Here is an 18,910-nt window from a genome sequence, read left to right as displayed (position 1 = left end):
GGTTCCAGACTGAAGCGTCTATAACCCCTCGGACCTCACGGCCGGCTATCAATCACAGGTTGTGGAATAACCATAGACTTAGAATCAAAACAGAGGCGAATGCGACCTGAAGGTCTGGGAGCAAAACCAGTGGACTTGCCCATTGACCAACTTGTATGGTCTCAATAGCACTGCGATCTTGCAATTCTTTATGTTCAGCAGCGACTTTGTTCCATAATGCAATGGAAACAGTTCTGGCCCAGTAAATTTTCGGCTGAGAATTGTTTTTCATAGTAATATATGCAACAAAATTTTTGGCCTTGCCTAAACCGTCAGAAAAAAGTTCAGGGAATTCTTTCAGCAAGCTAGCTACACTATCTTTGGCACTAGATGCAGCCGCTGACAACACATTGTCCTCAACGTTAAAAGTCAAACAAATCGAACGAATCCAGGCCACATATGTTAACCCAATCACGTGATGTAGCACAGTCAATGTCACAGTTTGTGCATGCGAGCGATACATGGTAGGCGAAGCATATTTTCCGGAAAAGTAATGTCTTGTCCGTTATAAGCAACCTGGTGCGTGATAGTTTTGCACAGGCATGGGGAGCCTAACAATTCATATGTGTTGTGGTTCAGTAACACAGCCACCCATGCCCAATTGAAATTTCACACGTTTTCCACTAATGTGCAAATGAACAAAAAGTTTGTAGGACTGGTGTAGCACTGAAGAAACTGTTCGCTTGCTAGTGTTGCTAATGGAAGCAGCAGGCTTTGAATACACTCCATTGATTACACGGGCCTTATTGCTAGGTTTTTATGAGTGGGCAGAATTCTTTTATTCGTTCCGTTCTAAACATATGGATTATACGTGGTCTTTTTTGCCAGAAGCGTAACACTGTGCTTGTCTGCATCTGCAGCTGCTGGTTCCGTTGTGTTGGTGTTCCTAACCGGAAGTGCGGGTTTTGGTGTAGGTAGCAGCGCCTTTCGGCTACCTTGCGAGTGTGGTTGCTCGCTTGTTTGCGTGGTGTTTTTGTGTTTGCGACGTGGGTCCTCCACCTGCCAGGGCCCAGTGCAGTGTTGTTCTGTGACCGCATCTGCATCTGCTGGTTCCGCCGTTGGAGTCAGCTGCCGCAGTGGGATAGTAGTACAAGAGTCACCAGTTGCAGTTGTATGTAATGTTATGTGGAGAGTACTTGTCATTCGTACCCTGCAAATCTGTTGCCCATTCGCAATAAATTTGTTCTGTCCCTTTCTTGCAAACTAAAGAATTTGTACCTAGGTGCCGCCACATTCAATTGCTGGTCGTAATGCACTACTGGCCATTAAAATTGCTTCACCGCTAAGATTACGTGCTACAGGCGCGAAATTTAACCGAGAGGAAGACGATGCTGTGATATGAAAATGATCAGCTTTTCAGAGCATTCACATAAGGTTGGCGCCGGTGGCGACACTTACTGCGTGCTGACATGAGGCAGTTTCCAACCGATTTCTCACACACAAACAGCAGTTGACCGGCGTTACCTGGTGAAACGTTGTTGTGATGCATCGTGTAAGGAGGAGAAATGCGTACCACCACGTTTCCGACTTTGATAAAGGTCGGATTGTAGCCTATCGCGATTGCGGTTTATCGTATCGCGACACTGCTGCTCGCATTGGTAGAGATCCAATGACTGTTAGCAGAATATGGAACCGGTGAGTTCAGGAGGGTAATACGGAACGCCGTGCTGGATCCCGACGGCCTCGTATCACTAGCAGTCGAGATGACAGGCATCTTATCCGCATGGCTGTAACGGATCGTGCAGCCACGTCTCGATCGCCGAGTCAACGGCACTTTGAACAGTGGACGTTACATTTAAGATATGTTACGACCCCTGGCTCTACCCTTCATTCGATACCTGCGAAACCCTACAGTTCAGCAGGATAATGTACGACCGCATGTTGCAGGTCCCGTATGGGACTTCCTGGATACAGAAAATGTTCGACTACTGCCCTGGCCAGCACATTCTCCAGATCTCTCACCAATTGAAAACGCCTGGTCAATGGTGGCCGAGCAACTGGGTCGTCACAATACGCCAGTCTCTACTCTTGATGAACTGTGGTATCGTGTTGAAGCTGCTTGGGCAGCTGTACCTGTACACGCCATCCAAGCTCTGCTTGACTCAATGCCCAGGCGTATCAAGGCCGTTATTACGGCCGGAGGTGGTTGTTCTGGGTACTGCCTTCCCATGATCTATGCACCCAAATTGCGTGTAAATGTAATCACATGTCAGTTCTTGTATAATATATTTGTCCAATGAATACTCGTTTATCATCTGCATTTCTTGTTAGTGTTGCAATTTTAATGGCCAGTAGTGGAGTTACTTAACGACTGTACAACCTGACCATAGGAAAGCTCACTAGGAGTAGTGTTATTTATGAATGAGGCGAAACACTCCAGTTCCTCCCGTTCACAAAAGGTAATGTGGTTTCCCAGTACCTGGTATGTTGTGAGCAATTATGTGGGCTTCTTACTGTTGCAACCACTCCAGCCACTACTCGTCTTTGTCGTTATACGGGCGAAAAGGCGGTATAACGTTTCGAGCTACAGGTATTACTTCTTGTTCTGTTGGGTACGCAGTGTTCATGGTTTGATCCGCCAGGAGCTGCTGTACCGTATTTAGCAGCGTCGCTGTCTGCTGCGTCTGAAACTGAAACATATGTGTTAGCTGCGTTGCACGTATCTCGTGCAGCCAAGGTGCCTTAGCAGGAGCTAGGTGGGGTGGCTTGCTCACTGCGATAAACAGACAAGGCATGCAATAAAAATAAGCACACAAGCCAAGTAAATTTCTGCAACGCCCACCTCGAAATACTGATTAGCAAAATGACTATAAGAGACACTATTAAAGCGAATAAACGCGCCCCTGCTAAGAAACGACAAGACGGAATTAAGGCGCCAGTAGAACACAATACACCACGCAAAATAAAATGTCGTTAGCCAAGCACCTGCTTCGTCCAATTAGTGCCCAAAATTCTGAAGTATACACCTCAATGGTAGGCTGATGTAAGTTTTACTCTACATTTGGAGGTCACCTAAATTAAACAGTCTAGCTTAACTGTCTTAGCATTTACTATAACACTAGGTGTCACTGAATATGCAAGATGTCCCTTCCCACTGACCATATGCTCTACCCTGGGAAAACTTTGTACAACTACAGTAGCTGGCTGGTTTCCATAGCAAAGATTTGTTGCGTAGTTTTGTGTGGTACAACATGGTGCTATGTATAAATTACTAGCGTCATAACATATTCCATAAAAAATGGCAGCGAATAATAACGTAATGGGATTAGTTAATGGTAAATTCCAGGATTATATATAATACCATGAACAGCCACCTACCTGGTTTTATAAAGTGACCAGGTAGGAGGCCATACATGGTATAACCTGGCTGTAGATCACAGCAGAATGGATTGTATTTCTGATCTCTTTGCAACGCTGTATAGGTATGTATTGATTACTTTTCACCTACCCTGTTCTGGAATATAATTACGTCACTTCGGCAGTTATTTTGCTTCCCGGATAGAACAAGTTATCTACAACTTTAAGTGTCTAACTTCCCTTAGCATCACCTGATTTAATTCGACTACATTTCATTATCCTCGTTTTGTTTTGTTAATGATCGTCTTATATTCTTCTTTCGAGACGGAGCCCATTTTGTTCAACTGCTCTTCCAGATCATTTACTGTCGCTGACAGAATTACAATGTCGTCGTCAAACGTCAATGCTTTTATTTCTTCTCCATGTTTTTGATTCCTTCTCCAAATGCTCCAAATTTTTCTTTTGTTTGCTTTACTGCTTGCTCAATATACAGATTGAATAACATCGAGGACAGGCTACAACCCTGTCTCACTGTCTTATGAACCACTGCTTCCTTTCACGCCCCTCGGCTCTTATAACTGCCATCTGGTTCCTGTACTAATTGTAAATAGCCTTTCGCTGACTGTATTTTACACCTGCTAACTTCATAATTTGAAAGAGAGTATTCGATTCTACATTGTCAAAAGTTTTATCTTAGTCTACAAATGCTAGAAATGTAGGTTTGCCTTTCCTGAAGCTATCTTCTAAGATAAGTCGTAGAGTCAGTATTCAGTACATAGTAAGAAACATTGAACTGAATGCTTCGGTAAGAACACCATCGATGCTAATGAGCAAATGTACTGAGAGCTGTAGAACTGCGGTATTTACAGAGACGTGAGAAGACAGTGATGTGAGGCTGTACTCTTTGTGACCGAACGTGGCCTGCTTCTTTACTGGTGATCAGCAGTCCTCGTTTCGTTGTGTTTTCTCAACGATTTGTTACTGGCTCTTAACTGCACTCTCAAGTCTCCGACAGGTGTTATTGCATCCGAGGTGTAGCTTATTGGTCCAAGTAACAAGAGCTAACGAATGTATCTCTTTCGCTCTCTCTCTCAGGGGAATGTGTAACTTGTGCCTGACAGTTGACACCGATGTAGCAACATGTACTCATGTCCAGGATTGACTTGGAGTATTGATTGTTTCTTTCTGCTACATAACTTTGTCACCAACTAGTATCACCTGTGGCTGTGCTTTTATGTACTTAAGAAAAATTTTAGTTTCTTCGCGTTTCCTATTCTGTGATGTAACTAAAGATTTACGTTCTTCTTGTTAATGTGTTCTGTGATATATAGCACTACAACACATATTTCTTTGTAATCTCATTTGTCTTTCACTGTCATCCGTTCATGATTTGAGTACTCGTATTGCATGCCATCGACATTTACAGAGAGATGGTAGTTCTGTTACACCAAAACGTGTACATGTTTCAGCTTTGAGAATAATTTTCTTCGTATTACCCGTATATATATTGTAGGCCGGCCGCAGTGGTCTCGCGGTTCTAGGCGCGCAGTCCGGAACCGTGCGACTGCTACGACCGCAGGTTCGAATCCTGCCTCGGGCATGGATGTGTGTGATGTCCTTAGGTTAGTTAGGTTTAATAAGTTCTAAGTTCTAGGGGACTAATGACCACAGTAGTTGAGTCCCATAGTGCTCAGAGCCATTTGAACCATTTGTATATATATGGTAAGGTGTCCGCGACCCTGACTGCAATATATGTTTGCGAAGTGAGGGCAATACGCTTCATGTATCGTGGCGACAAACATAAAGCGATAGTTATATATTCCTGTGGGAATCTTTTCTGCCTGAACTTTGCTTACGTCGCTTCAACCCAGAGCAAGTGTGCAATTGCCATTAATCTCGACTAGGGAAATTTGAACGTTCCACGGAACAGATAGCGTTTGAGACTGCTTACTTTCAGTAAAGTTCAGACTAAGGAATCAGTGATTTCAGATCCAACGTGGGGACAACGCAGCCACAGTTGCCGATTGGTAATGTACGAAGCGCTTTTGGCGAAATTAAATGTTGAGTCCAATTTTGTGAGAGTTGCATACTCCAACATGTGTACACTTTGAATATAGAAATTTAAGATCTAATTACTAAATCTCCCTCCATTGAGTACATGAGAATAGATTAGATAAAGTCATCCGCCCCCACATAGTTAATTTTTTTTGACGTAGTTGTTATTTTCACTGTTAAGGATTTACTTGTTTCAGTTGATAACATTTTCACATATAGAAATATAGTTTGATTAATTACGTATTGAATGTTTAAATATCAATTGACTTATTGAGAGAAGAAGTAATTGAACTTGCTTATTGGTTATAACTTGATTGAGAGCTTTCGTAAATTAAATGTAATATGGCAAAGGGAGAGATTATGTTGCCATTTTAGGTTAAACCCCAAACTTGTCATTAATATAAATTTATGTATTCTTGTAATGTCACAGTAGCACTTTTGATTGTTTTGAGATAGGGCCAGAATTAATAGCTATGTGGAATGTCTGTTTTCCACTCTGGGCATGAGAATACATTATCCTTATCAAAATTAACAAATCCAACGACACATTACAATTTGGGAATACTTGTGTGCAGGATTTAAACTCCAAGACTGACCACTTGAAGCAGGCATTGTGCTTTGACTGAACATTTACTACAGCATATTAATGTACTATTACTCTGGACTGTTGCATGTATATTCCAGCATGAAATTCCTTATTTTCTTTGACATTAACATGCAACTGAACTATTTTTCGCGCCCAGCTTACTTGGGCAAGAGCAATTTGCAGGCTAGTGAACCACTGATTTTAAGAGGATGATTAACTAGTAGGACTTCGGCACGAAAATTGTGAAATAGGCATCGAAGAAATGTCCAGCGTCTTTAAAACAATCCTATAAACTATTACTCCACTACATATTCGACTTCTAAATGCAGACTCGACAGCAAGCACTCAAGATTATCTAATTTAATACGTTTTGCTGTAGTGTAGACATTAACTTCTAATAAAATAAAGTTTCGGAATTCAGCCTCCCGAGATGTTCTTTTGCAGATTTTCATCTGCTGATACTGCTGCTGCTTACAGATCCTCCGCTGCCCGATCAGGAGCTGGTTACAAGGCCGCAGATCCTCCACTGCTTGATTAAGAAGAGGGCACTAGCCCAACATATTCTCTAGTGCTGCGTGCGGATTCACTGAAACAAAACATGTTTCATTTAGAATTACGGAGATGAAAAAGTTTGAATGTACAGTACCTAAACATATACTGGTTACAAAACTGAAGGATGGAAGAAGACCGCACGATGCCTCTTTGCCAACTAACATATCATAATGAAACTTGGATCATGCATATACACTCCTGGAAATTGAAATAAGAACACTGTGAATTCATTGTCCCAGGAAGGAGAAACTTTATTGACACATTCCTGGGGTCAGATAAATCACATGATCACACTGACAGAACCACAGGCACATAGATACTGGCAACAGAGCATGCACAATGTCGGCACTAGTACAGTGTATATCCACCTTCCGCAGCAATGCATGCTGCTATTCTCCCATGGAGACGATCGTAGAGATGCTCGATGTAGTCCTGTGGAACGGCTTGCCATGTCATTTCCACCTGGCGCCTCAGTTGGACCAGCGTTCGTGCTGGACGTGCAGACCGCGTGAGACGACGCTTCATCCAGTCCCAAACAAGCTCAATGGGGGACAGACCCGTAGATCTTGCTGGCCAGGGTAGTTGACTTACACCTTCTAGAGCACGTTTGGTGGCACGGGATACATGCGGACGTTCATTGTCCTGTTGGAACAGCAAGTTCCCTTGCCGGTCTAGGAATGGTACAACGATAGGTTCGATGACGATTTGGATGTACCGTGCACTATTCAGTGTCCCCTCGACGATCACCAGAGGTGTACGGCCAGTGTAGGAGATTGCTCCCCACACCATGATGCCGGGTGTTGGCCCTGTGTGCCTCGGTCATATGCAATCCTGATTGTGGCGCTCACCTGCACGGCGCCAAACACGCATACGACCATCATTGGCACCAAGGCAGAAGCGACTCTCATCGCTGAAGACGACACGTCTCCATTCGTCCCTCCATTCACGCCTGTCGCGACACCACTGGAGGCGGGCTGCACGATGTTGGGGCGTGAGCGGAAGACGGCCTAACGGTGTGCGGGACCGTATCCCAGCTTCATGGAGACGGTTGCGAATAGTCCTCGCCGATACCCCAGGAGCAACAGTGTCCCTAATTTGCTGGGAAGTGGCGGTGCGGTCCCCTACGGCACTGCGTAGGATCCTACGGTCTTGGCGTGCATCCTTGCGTAGCTGTGGTTCGGTCCCAGGTCGACGGGCACGTGCACCTTCCGCCGACCACTGGCGACAACATCGATGTACTGTGGAGACCTCACGCCCCACGTGTTGAGCAATTCGGCGGTACGTCCACCCGGCCTCCCGCATGCCCACTATACGCCCTCGCTCAAAGTCCGTCAAGTGCACATACCGTTCACGTCCACGCTGTCGCGGCATGCTACCAGTGTTAAAGACTGCGATGGAGCTCCGTATGCCACGGCAAATTGGTTGACACTGACGGCGGCGGTGCACAAATGCTGCGCAGCTAGCGCCATTCGACGGCCAACACCGCGGTTCCTGGTGTGTCCGCTGTGCCGTGCATTTGATCATTGCTTGTACAGCCCTCTCGCAGTGTCCGGAGCAAGTATGGTGGGTCTGACACACCGGTGTCAATGTGTTCTTTTTTCCATTTCCAGGAGTGTAAAAAATGCGACAGTGCAGTACAAGAAGTAACTGGAAGAAGTACACATTGAGAAGAACAGAGCCGGCCGGTGTGGCCGTGCAGTTCTAGGCGCTTCAGTCTGGAGCCACATGACCGCTACGGTCTCAGGTTCGAATCCTGCCTCGGGCATGGATGTGTGTGATGTCCTTACGTTAGTTAGGTTTAACTAGTTTTAAGTTCTAGGGGACTGATGACCATAGCTGTTAAGTCCAATAGTGCTCAGAGCCATTTGATCCATTTTTGAGAAGAACAGAAATTACGCTTATATCCCAATACTCATTATTTAGATACTTAATTGCACTACAGCCAGCGCAATTTCTGATGGTCCTCTAGATATTACGAAAGCTGGGACGTGTTCGTTAACAGGGTGTACGATCTCCAAAGACGGTATGCTCGCTCTGCAACGTGCTCTCGTGCGGGCCACGAGATTGGTAAGGAGTCCCTGTGGCCTGGAGTTCCATTCCTCCAACAGTCGGGGTAAAATCTAATGGATGGTCCTCGGTGCCTGTGGACGTGATGGAGTACGTTTCCCCAAGGCATCGTACAAGTGCTCGATGGGATTTAAGTCAGGGGATCGGACACCAAATATCCTCTCTTTCCAAGAGCTCCTCTATCTGCGCAGTTTGATGCGATCGCACATTGCCATCCATAAAAATGCAGTCAGGTCCCAATGCACCCTTGAAAAGAAGTATGGGCAAGGAGAACAGTGTCACAGTAACACTGACCAGTACTGTGTTCAAAGATATGGACGTAAGTCAGCACTAACATGCAACATTATACTTCCCAATACCCTAACTGCTGGGCCACCTATACGATTATGTTCGACAATGTTCTTGAGGCCATTTAATGTTTCCACTTTTTGCCTTTTGACGTCATGTACACTGAGGTGACAGAAGCCACCGGAGAGCGATATGCACGTATACAGATAGCGGTAGTAGCACGTACACAAATCATAAAAGGGCAGTGCATTGGCCTACCTATCATTTGTACTTAGATAATTCATATGAAGAGGTTTCTGACGTGATTACAGCCACACGATGGAAGTTAACGGACTTTGAACGCGGATTGGTAGTTGGAGATAGACGGATGGGCCATGCCACTTCTGGAATCGTTAGGGAATTCCTTCCAAATGGAGGCATTACCTCTCACCGTGGACAACGCAGTGGCAGATGGCCTCCACTTAACGACCGAGAGCAGTGGCGTTTGCGTAGAGTTGTCAGTGCTAACGCACAAAAACACTGTGAGTCTTTACTTCTATTTTATTTTACTCATTCAGAGCCGCTACTGGCGATCTGTAACATCATATTGCAGAAGATGAACTTCTTACAGGTCGAGATCTGAAGACTGTAACACGACTACCGAACCGGTTATCGAGAATGAAGGTGATCTTGGCAAAGTTTATCTTCTCTATTATAGTGCCTGAAATAAGCACAGAAATCAATGTGGAACGTATGATAAACGTACTTTCAAGATAGTGCGGGGAAATTGGGCATTAATGGGCTATGGCAGCAGACGACCGACGTGAGTGCCTTGGCTAACAGAACGACATCGCTTGCAGCGCCTCTCCTGGGCTCGTGACCATATCGGTTGGACTCAGACGACTGGAAAATTGTGATCTGGTCAGATGAATCCCGATTTTATCTGGTAAGGGCTGATGACAGGTTTCGAGTGTGGCACAGACGCCACAAAGTTATGGACCCACGTTTTCAACAGTGCTCTATACAAGCTGTTGGTGGCTCCATAACGATGTGGCTGTGTTTACTTGTGATGGTCTAGGTCCTCTGAACCAACTGAACCGATCATTGAATGGAAAGGGTTGTGTTCCGCTAGTTGCAGATCATTTGCTGCGATTCATATATTTCAGGTACATGAACAAAGATGGAATATTATGGACGACAATACGCTATGTCACTGGGCCACAACTGAACGCGATTGGTTTGAAGAACATTGTGGGCAGTTTGCGGGAATGATTTGGTGACCCAGATTGCCCGACATAATTCCCACTGAAAATTTGTAGGAGTTAATCGAGAGATCAGTTCGTTCACAAACTCCTGCACCGGCAACATTATTGCAATCACGAACGATTATGGAGGGCTGAATGCTCAATATATCTACAATGGACATCGACGACTTGTTGAGTCCATGCCACGTCGAGTTGCTGCACTGTGCTATGCGAAAGGCTGTCCGACACGATATTAGGAGGTATCCCATGGGTTTTGTCACCTAATTCGAAAGCACCCCGGAACATTGCCAAACATGATCGTTTTGTAGGTCCTGCTCTTATGATGTTCTCTTGCAACATTTATCTCTGGATCATTTCCAAGTTACATAATGAAAACTTATGTCGTCTTACGCTCTCTCCCCAGCGAGAAGGAACTGACGTTATGCGATACATTTTAATAGTAATCTCTGGGAAACGGATGCAGTCAGTTTGAAAATATCGACATTTGTTTTTATTATACTCAAGCTGCATAAAATAACAGATGTGTGGGTCACCCAGACAGAGCTAAATAATTCCACAGAAAAACACCATCAAGACGATTTATGGTTCATGTGTTGTGACACTAAGAGTATCATAAAAATGTAAAAGAAAGATATACTACTAGTGTGTTTGGAAAAATAAATTAATAATGTTTTTCGTTTGCTGGGTAATGTTGGTCAACCTGTCAACTGACCACCTTCGCGATTATAAGTGCTGCCCGCATTCTGTATTTCAGAGGCACAGTCCATGCAACCTTGTCAGTTCTTGTTGCTGTGTCAAGCGAGTAAGTGGTTTTGAAGCCATAGTGCAGGCTGAACTTGACAATCGGGAGTTAAGGAATGTCGGTTATTATTTCATGCAAATGAGACTTCTACTTAAAATCGAAAAAAAACATACTGCAATTTAAATGTTAAGGCAACATTTTAAAAGAAATATAACATGCTTTTAATTATAACAATAACAAGACAATGGCCAGCTATGCAAAAGTACAGGTGAAATTTGCAATTTACATATTAACGCCACAGTTTGGAGAAATATGACTACAAGGTTACTCTTTTGAGACCACTGTAGTCAAACGGAACCCCACTTAATACTCATCTTCTGTAAGGTGTCGGCGCTGCATGGATATGGATGCAAGGGTGCGCCTAGTAATGGTAATTTTTAAACAAACAGTTGGATTGCGTATCCGGCAGGGAGGTCCAGAATGACGCAGACGAGCCAGGCTGCGAGCAACTTGAAGCGGCAGTCCATACAACCTGATGAATTGCGGTGTCACTAAGCAACGACCGGACGACCACACATTTGCCCCTTCCCACAGTCGAAGGCCCGCTCTAACTGGCGGGCGCGACGAAGGCAGACCCCACCAAACGACCGTGATGCCGCACACACCACTCGTCCCACAACCAATTTCCTGTGTCGCACCCGATGTCACAAATAACTAAGTTCTCACCGTGCAACTCCGCTATCTCAGACCGACTATCTTCCTACCCAGACACACACCACGCAGCCAGCACTTCCTCCTAGGCCGACTTCGACCAAAGATGCTTACAGAACAAATAGTAAATCGATAGCAAACTGGAGGCAGTGGCGCCAGACAATTAATTTCCTGTTACATGTCGTCAATGTCCTACTTCTGACGATATAATTGTTGTATGAAACCCATGCATGCAGGATAATTACATTCCCCCTTTAAAGTGACAATGTTTAACCTAAGAGTATCCACATTCTTTATGATTCACATGGTTAGAAGATATGGAAAGAAGACAGGCCGAGATAAATGAACTGCAGAAGCTTTGAAAGAGGTGAAACTAGGAGCTGCTGCAGGCGTATGGATTGAAAAGACTGCTGAAAATTTTAAAATATTTTGTGGCATGCGCAAGTCAGATTTAATAATGGAAAGTGAATGCGTCCGAGCTTAGGAGGGATATGTACACAACATGTATGGCCTAAGTGCTACTGGAAGTCCAGTTAGCACAGTGAGTGGGTGTGGCAAGCTAAAAGAATAGAGTGCAATGGTAGAGCATTTTGACACATTTGTGTAAGCAGTGCTAAGCAATACCTGCTATGTCACCGGACAGTGGGCGACTCGATACTAATGATTTGGAGTGATGAACGTAATCTGCGTCAGCGAAGTGTGAAGGTGATGGTGTCAGAGTACGGGAGTATTTTTCATAGTTAGATCATGACCCCGTTAAATGAGAAAGCATATGAAGAGTTTGTACAGTACCGTGTACTGCTTTCAGCAGACCAGAATTTCGGAGACGGTGACTGACTGTGTCAAAATGACAGTGTACCCTGTCGTAAAACAGCAACTTTGAGACTATGGTTTGTGTACAATAGCGTCCATGAAATAGACTGGCCTGCTTAGAGTCCTAACATGAATCCGGTAGAACACCTTTGGGATGAGGTAGAACGTCGACCCCACTGTTCCACTTCACTGGCTTCTCTGGTTTCAGTCTTTGAGGAAGACCAGGCGTCCATTATTCCACAGACGTTCAGATGATTCATTGAAAATGTTTCCCACTAGAGCTGAATGCGTCAAGTCAAATGGCGGTCACATCCTGCATTAATTTTACAATACCTCTAAGGAAAATTGTAGCAGTTTAGCAGTTTCTGCTGTAGTATGAACCAATCAAGAGCGACAGGCAAACATTCTTGCGATAAAAATGTAACCTATTCATGCAGAGCTTTTATTATTGCCCAAGGTTGATGATGCCTCAGCTGCAGAATATTACATTAATTCGAACAGCTGCCACGAAAATGGATGGAAACACTTCACATACTGCAGCTTCCGGAAGTTTGTCAGTTCGACATAACATTTAGCTGGGAACGCTGTCTTATAACAGGGATTTGTAGGAGACCTAGTGTTTGGTTGGTTAAGGGGACCGAACAGGTAGGTCATCAGTCCCTTCGGATTAGGGAAGGATGGGGAAGGAAGTCCTTTCAAAGGAACCATCCCGGCATCTGCCTGAAGCGATGTAGGAAATTCACGGAAAACCTAAATCAGAATGGCTGGACTCAGGTTTGAACCGTCGTCCTCCTGAATACGAGTCCATTGTGCTAACCACTGCACCACCCGCTCGGTAGCTGACCTTGTGTTTCACCATTTTAAGGCGCATTGCGACTTGCATTATCATACGCATATTAAAAGAGTGGAAAATAATTTTTGAGCACAAATTGTGCGACAGAGATTGGAGGTTGGCTAATCTTTTGCTCCGTAGCAGAAATTCAACACTCACATCCAAGATTTGAGTTTAAGGCTATCCTGAAGCTTTGGTTGCGTTCCTTGGAAATGTTGGAAACCTCCAAACAATAGAAAGATGGAAAATTTTCTGAATATTGTTTAGTAACCAAATTTTTGCTTCCTGAATCGGCATGGTGTCGTCTTATGAATGCAGGAAGACTGTGTGAAGTACCTTTGTCGCTGTCAGAGACGTCGTCATCATCGTGAGTAGTCACCGTATACACTGTCGCACCCAACAGCATACAGGGAAATGTGGTTGCCCTCTAAACTGGTCATAGGCCATCATTGTCTCACAGAACAGTATTCAGTCAATTAACCATCACTGTCCCACGCCCAATAGTGTGTGAGTGTGTGTGTGTGTGTGTTCGTTTCGTACCTTTACATAAATGTACGTAACTTTACATAAATATCCTTAAGTTTCACAGAAACAATGGGTATCTTTGTCCATGGCTTCATTTTTAGGGAACTCTTTAGAATTACACTGATGAAATACCTAGGCTTGTAGGTCTATTTGTACACAAGTATCTTCTTCTTTCACTGATATAATGCATCTTGGTGTCATTTCCCGCACCTTTTTAATATTACGGTTATTCAATACAGAGGTACGTCAGTGTATGTAAATACTTGACTTTCACACAGAAATAATGCATATCTTTGACCTTGTCACCTATTCCGGTGATGATTACTACATAACTTTGAACTTGTCGCCATTTCTAGACAACCGACTACCTAATTTTAGGCGGCCGATGTGGCAGAGCGGTTCTAGGCGCTTCAGTCTGTAATCGCAGCATACAAAAAAATTCCAATTATAATTGAAGATGGCTGATCTAGCCCATTTGTGTCGTAGGGAAAATTAGAAAAGTACTAGCTCGTTAAACTAGCCCTACCTGGCCGGAGTGGCCGTGCCGTTCTAGGCGCTACAGTCTGGTGCCGAGCGACCGCTATGGTCGCAGGTTTGAATCCTGCCTCGGGCATGGATGTGTGTGATGTCCTTAGGTTAGTTAGGTCTAATTAGTTCTAAGTTCTAGGGGACTGATCCTCAGATGTTAAGTCCCATAGTGCTCAGAGGGATTTGTACGATTTGTACCTAACTTTAATATTATGATATGACTGACTGGAATGGGTGAGAGAGGGTGTGGCGTAGAAAGCACAACTGGGTTAGTTCAAAATGGTTTAAATGCGTCTGAGCACTATGCGACTTAACTAGATCAGCCATCTTGAATTATAATTGGAAATTTTGTTGTATGCTGCGATTCCCTGGAGGGAGGGGAGACATTAACTTTCCTACCAGATCAAACAGGTATGTTCCATTACCTTCGATTTTGACGGACTGTTTAATTTTAATGGTTTCCAAAATACCAGGCTGTGATTGACTAGTGAGGGGAGAGAGAACAGATGCATGGCTTGATGACATCATTGACAAAATGATGACGTCATTGATAGGAATGATGACATCACTGGTAAGTGTCATGGCTTAACCGACAAGGAGAGCTGCGCTTGTGACATGATGTGTTTTCACGTGCCCTTCTTTATGACCATCAGCAAACGTTTGACATCCTAACTTGGCCAGAATGCTCACAGGTATACTGTTGAAAAACATTATCAACTCTTTTGAATATTAAAATTTCTTTTTTGTATTATCTATGATACCAATATCGACAGATTGGTTATTTTAATGTCCAAGCCAGTGTACGTACTGTGACTCAACAAATGCCAAATTTAAATGTTTGAGATACTAAAGTTTGTCATCATGACGTTCATTGGCCGATTATTGAGCTAACGAAATACGTCGTGTAAGGTATTTTTAAAAACTGACATTTTCTGAAGTCCAGAATTTGCGTTACATTACACCTGAAATGCACAAATGGCCGAAACCGCAACAATCCATATAGTAAATGAATGGTTTGTGTCTCAAAGGCGAAAATAATAGCCTGAAAAAGCAAAAATATCACTTTGGGAAGCACTCGAACTGGCACTGCAAAAATAAATGTTCAAGAATTGGTTTTCAAAGAGGACATAAAAGCGTTGCAAGCCGTATATTGGAAGGCAATACATGTGAGTGATGGCGAAGTGCAATTGCTGAGCGCCTGGGCTCGTCTCTCTCTCTCTCTCTCTCTCTCTCTCTCTCTCTCTCTCTCTGTGTGTGTGTGTGTGTGTGTGTGTGTGTGTGTGTGTGTGTGTGTGTGTGTCGTCAGAGTGTCCGCACTCGAGTTTGCTCGCATGTAACATTTACACCATATGTGGCACAGTCCGCATCCACCACTTTGCTCTTTGGCAGGCAGAAATTTGGCTTGCTACACACGTTTCTGAAATTTCATGCTACATTATTACGTTAGGGCTCTTTCGCTTTTTTATCTTTGATCCGAAGATTAATATTTAAATTGCTACGACCACTACTAGGATTTCAAAAATTGTACAATGGCAGTATATCTCTCTACGTCGCTGCGAGAATATCCGCCTCGTTTGCTGCGTAATTTTCACAACCACCCCTCTCCAATTGACAAAGAGAATAAAATTCTGACTAAAGAGGATGGACTGCGAGAGAATGCGCCACAGAATACGTTCAACGTGAAACCAACTTTATATAGAATGGAAAATTTTTAAAACAGTAATGAAAGTTGTATTGCAAATCTTAATCTGACTATAATCTGCAAGCGTTATACATTAAAGTCACGTGTCTATATTTACAAGGATATTGCGTAATGGAAAGCACTATGCAGTAATATTATCTTGTTCCTGTCTAACTCCATTCGCGAATATAGAACGGGAAAATGGAATACGATAAAGCTCAATTTCCTTACGTTACTCTTGTGAGCCCCTACTCCATCTACTTCATCGACCTCGGATACCGATCGTCTATTTTTACTTGAAAGAGGTCAACGCTGACTGCTGTCAGAGTCGTCTGTCTTTTTATTTTTAGTAATTGAGACTGACGGTTTTGGCATTTTCAAACACTACCAATACACTCTGCAGCGGAGTATCCGGTGGCTCGAAGTTAGTGGCGAAAGTAAAGCTGTGGGTTGGAGTTGTGAGTCGTACTCGGATAGCTCTGCTGGTGGAGCAGCAGCCCGCGAAAGGCATAAGTCCTAAGTTCGAGCCACTATCTCACATACAGTTTCAATCTGTCACGAAATTCCTTCGCGGGTGCATACACATCATACCCATGTTCTGACGAATAGGTTTTCCACTCCATATTCATTCCCGAAATTTGTCTACTACACTCTTGATAGAACCAAATTTGTAACTCCATTGTAACTGTAATGCCATAAATGACATTGCTGAAGAGAGAGAGATTATTAGCACCCTTACTAAAATAACTGAAACGAATGTAATTGAGACAGATAATGGTCGCTCAGGGTCTTGCAAACGTCACGTTTCTCCCAACATATACGTCTCATCTATTAGGATGACCTCAAGATGGCAAATATTTATTGTCAAACAAAGATATTTCGTTTGGCAAACGAATCATGAATTCAAGCTCAGGAATGGTCTGTCTTCTCAGACAATATGTAAATGCAGTTATGCAGTTTGATTAGAAATCAAATAGGAGACACATGAAGGAGTGCTATTTCATCAGTAACTTACGAAAATTACTCTTGATCTATTCAGCAACCAAGGCAGCGGATGGCATTAAACAAGGGCTACGTTTCTTGTTACGAGGTCGTGTCCTTCGAGAATTCCAAAAGCTCTCGTTGCTCGCGAGCGATTAGTGGAGATTGCTTGCATGGGACGGTTAACAGTGATTTCGAATGTCAGGGATAGACGGTGAAGAGTGATTCGGAATGTCAGGGATACCAGGAAAATAAAGAATATTTCTCACCATTCATAACGAGGTAACGCCAAATGGCGTTTGGCGGCTCCTCAGCCTCACCGCAGAGGCCGGATGTAGGGCTGATCCTGTAAGCAGTTATAGACAGCATAGTGCGCTTAAGGTAGATGGCATCAACAGCCCTGAGACACGTAGCTTTTGCTGAGCCATATACAGCGCGCTTTAATTTTTCTGCCGGGCGCTGTGGCCGAGCGGTTCTAGGTGCTTCAGTCCAGAACCGCGCTGCTGCTACGGTCGCAGGTTCCAATCCTGCCTCGGGCATGGATGTGTGTGATGTCCTTAGATTAGTTAGGTTTAAGTAGTTCCATGTCTAGGGTACCGATGACCTCAGATGTTAATACCTTTAGTGCTTAGTGCCATCTGAACCATTTATTAATTTGTTTAGGATCCTGCAGACGCATCCTGTGTGCTGCCCATGGCCTTTAACTATGTCACATCAAGATGTTTAGTGCCTTGAAGCACACTGCCCTAAAATCACGTAGCTGTGGTAGTCGCGTCAGCTTTGTATCTAACAAGAGGATCTGATACCTCATGGAATTTTTAAAACATCAGATTCTGTCCCTCATTGGCAGGTAAGATAAGTTAAGAGAATTAAGAGAATGATTCAAATCCTCCCACCCATGCTCCACCCGTCGACCCACCCACCCGCAGACGTACCCATCCACCCATCCACACACAAACACACACACACACACACACATACACACACACACACACACGCTCATCTGCAGAAAATCCAACCTCATCATGTGCAGATCACTCTTCAAATTCTGGAAATGCAAACTACAGCTAGCGAGATGCTACTACAGTTCTCTGAGATGAACAAGAAATTGCGAAGTCGATCACAAATAAGGAGCACTGGACTGCGTTCTTCTCGTGATATAGTTTTTCCTGTAATCATAATTTGCTCGTACAAGAGTAGACCATTGTGTAAGGCATTTTACGTGCGATAGATAACTGCTTCGTTATATCGTAGATCATTGGATTGGTAAGAATCATTCAGTTAGAAGAAAATGTGAAAACAGTAATTTGGAGAAGCAAATATTTCTTTCTCATAAAAGTTTCAAACCGTTTAAATAAAAGTAAAATTAATCTGAGCTTGGTTTCAATTTTCCGAAGCGTAAGGCTTTCACTATGCTGTGAAACGGAATAAAACAGATTACAGATTATTCCTGTTCTGCAGCTGGGACAAGGCAGCATTTTTACGAATATCTGCTGTTATATGTTTCTGTACTTCGCGTTTTGTTTTTGTGTGGTTCTCACTTCATGAAGTTATATTAATTCTATATTGCTTCACATTTTTATGTTATGAATTGTTTACCTTAGATTACGAAAGTTTTAATTTGTGATAGTAAATATTTATGTGTTATTTCATTATCTTGTATGAGTTCATTGTAACTAGTTACAGCACACGTTATTATACTGAGTGTTTTCCATTTTATTAGGGAACGTATTTCAGAATAACCGAAACTCATTACTAGCAGTGTAATTTTTGCATGATTCCGCACACTGCAACAATACGTTATTGTAGTGGCTAATCGATTATAGAGTACAACATAGTTACCACAAATTACTTTAAGAGTGAGCGTTGGACATTTCAACTGGCAATAACTTTGTTTGAAAAAAGTGATTACACTTATTATAAGTGAATTTTCTTGTAAGAATTATGATACCAGTGAGCTCCGTTTGCC

The sequence above is a fragment of the Schistocerca gregaria genome, chromosome 1 (assembly GCF_023897955.1).
Source record: "Schistocerca gregaria isolate iqSchGreg1 chromosome 1, iqSchGreg1.2, whole genome shotgun sequence".
NCBI classification, from domain to species: Eukaryota; Metazoa; Arthropoda; class Insecta; order Orthoptera; family Acrididae; genus Schistocerca; species Schistocerca gregaria.
This window is presented reverse-complemented; position numbering follows the sequence as displayed.